The sequence below is a fragment of the Neomonachus schauinslandi genome, chromosome 1 (genome assembly GCF_002201575.2).
Source record: "Neomonachus schauinslandi chromosome 1, ASM220157v2, whole genome shotgun sequence".
Lineage (NCBI taxonomy): Eukaryota > Metazoa > Chordata > Mammalia > Carnivora > Phocidae > Neomonachus > Neomonachus schauinslandi.
Window position 1 is genome coordinate 142,753,544 of NC_058403.1, and position 3,148 is coordinate 142,756,691.

The window sequence follows — 3,148 nt, forward strand, 5'->3', positions numbered from 1 at the left end:
GTCTCCTGATGCACGTTTAGTATTTTCTCCTCTATACCACACTGATGATGTGAAAAGCTATTTCATGGGCATCTTTATTTCCAAGAGGTTCAGAATGTTGAGACCCATGTACTCTGACTTTCAAAACCAAGAAGGAATGTCAACTAATAGGAAGAGCTGTAGGAAGGAGAAAGGAACAATGAATGGGATAAATGATAGACCTTCCAGTCCGTAAGACAGTCAAGATATGTCACAATAGAAAGCAGGTCCCACTCACAGACTGAAATCTAGGAGAGAAGCCTAAAGCCTCAAGAACTCAGGGGTTTTGTTTAGCATGTATGTGGAAGGGTCTGGCATATTAGTACAGAACTTCTAGAATTCTAGTGTGTCTATGAATCACTGGGGGATCTTATGAAAATGCAGATTGTGGTTCAGCAGTTCTGGGCAGGGTGGGAGATTCTGCATGCTAACACACTCCTAGGTGAGCTCCAATGCAGCTCCTCTGTGGACCACACTTTGAGTAGCAAGGATCTAGAGCACTAAGCTGGGTGCTTCAAATAAGATCAAAAATCCTGATACAGACAATTCCACTCAAAGACCTGAGACAACCTGAAAGTAAAACCCTAAAATGTGGTCAGAATTCATTCAGAGATCTAGGTGCATGAGATATACAAATATAAATGTAAATACGAATATAAAATATACTGCATGTTTTCAGAAGGGAGAAAATATCCTGAAAGATTCTAATATGATATAAAGCAAGACAACCAGGCGGGATGTGTCTGGTGATAGGATACAGGAGGAAGCAGCTAGCAACATCTATGGAATATTCTTGCTGAAGATGGTGCTTGACTCAGGGCAGACCTCTAAATCGAACTAGCCATTTAGAGGAAATATGGGGTACCAGAGAAACACGTTAAACAGCAATGGGGTGCAAAAAACCCAGAATGTGAGAAATTCTACAGGACAGGTGACCTGATTTCTTCAACAAAATTTACACAAAGGGAAAATAAGAGGGGAGACCTAGAAATCTCTTAATAGACTTATAAGACTTACTGGCCAAATGTAACGTGAGGCCATCATTAGGATCCTGATTCAAACAAATGTTAAAAAAAAAGAAAAAGAAAAAAGTTTTGGGGACAGCCTAGAAAATTTTACTACTGACTGGATATTTGATGATATTAAGGAATTTTTCAATTTAAAATGGTATTGTGGTTATGTGGTTTGTTGTTTTTTTTTTTAAAGCAAACAACCCTGTTTTGGGATATAGGTACTGAAATATTTACAATGACATGATCTGATATCATGCAAAATAATCCAGTGATGGCTGGGGAAGGAGAGGATGGCGTGCGGAAAAAATAGCTTGGCCACAGGAATAAGCCTTGAAGCTGCTGATTAGAATGCAGGAGGTTATTATATGACCTTCTTTGCTTTTCTGTTTGTTTAAAAATTTCCAAATTCAAGGTTGTGAATAAATATACAAGCAAAGAGAGAAAGAGAGACAGAGAGGAGAGAGGGCAAGAGGAAGAGAGAGAAAGAGAAAAAAGAAAGTGAACGAAAGAGAGGAAGAAAGGGAGGAAGGAAAAAGAGAGAACTGTTCAGAGAGGGCAGTATCTCCTCCAAGTTCTCTTCAAAATGAGTAGATTTGACAAACTGATGATTCCAATTGCAATACCAGGTAAGATTCTAGGACATATTATTGAAATGGCAAAAGTTAAATAAAATAAAGAAGAGGAAGACAAAAAAAGCTGAGATCACCAGGCTCCACTAAGGGTGGGTTGTTCAAGACTCTTCCTTTTTATTATGGCTTCTTGACAGCCCTGTCACAGGGATCCTGTAGCTATAAGTCCCCTGGATTCAGCAGAACATTAGTCAAAGTCTCTCGTGATCTTTAGAAAAAGAGGGAAATTGTGGCTCAGGTGATAGCATGGTGAGATGGATTTATGACTGGTTGAACGTGCATTCCCAGAGGGTTGGATTAGGAGTCCGTGTCAGGCTTCAGGCAGCTCTTTAGCAGAAGGTTGAAGGACTCCTGTTCAGCATGCTGTTGTTTTTCATCGATGACACACAAAGATATACAAGATGTGTCAGTCATGTTGAAGAAGACATAAAGTCCAAAAGACTATGTTTGAATACTCTTGATGACAGAATTATGATCTAAAGATACCTCAACATGCTACAGCAAAGCCAGTGCTAGCAGGCTGAAATTTAACAGTGTTGTTAGTCAACCAGGAGAGCCAAGAGGAGGAAAAGGATAAAGCCTGTGGCTGATAAAAAAGTGTATAAGGAAAGGACATGTCCAGGGACCAAGGACACTTATGCACTTTAAGATACAAATGGCTGGGACTCTTCCCTCTGGGTTCTGTCATCATCCTCTCCTGGTTGGAGAAGCACAGCCTTAAAGATTTCCCCTTACTGTAAATTCCATATGAATCAATAATGTAAGGGGCTGCCAAAGCTAATTCAATCTGCTAATTTGATTTTAGGGTACATTAAAACAATTACTTTTCCAGAAGAGAAGAGGGAATGCGAACAATAACCATATCTACCATGTAGTAAGCATTTACTGTGGGAAGGCATCAGGCCAGGTAGTTTACATACATTAGCTCATTTAACCACCACATTATCCTTTCTCCATGAATGCTAATAACCTCATTTCCTCCACTGGGAAACTGGGGTCCAGCGTGGTTCCAGGACTAGGCTGAAGTCACACAGCAGGTGATGTCACAGCTGGGATGCCAGTGGAACCCCCGCTGTGCTGGTGTAGCTTAAGAACAAAAAGGCTTGCTCTCCAACTATCTGGGCTGGTCCAACAAAGGGCTAAGCGTAGGGTTTAGTTCAGCAAAAAATTTCACCTGTGTCTAAAAATTTAGCCGATGTCATCAATCAGGACGGTGAGAGGACTACATCCAGCACATCACATGAGACTCAATTAAGAAAAGGCAACTGAGGGCACCTGACTGGCTCAGTCACTACAGCATGCAACTCTGGGTCTCAGGGTCATGAGTTCAAGCCCTATGTTGGGGGTAGAATTCACTTGAAAGAAAAAAAGAGGGAGAAAGAAAGAAAGACGAAAGGAAAGAAAGAAGAAAGAAAGAAAGGAAGGAAGGAAGGAAGGAAGGAAGAAAGAAAGAAAGAAAGAAAGAAAGAAAGAAAGAAAGAAAGAAAG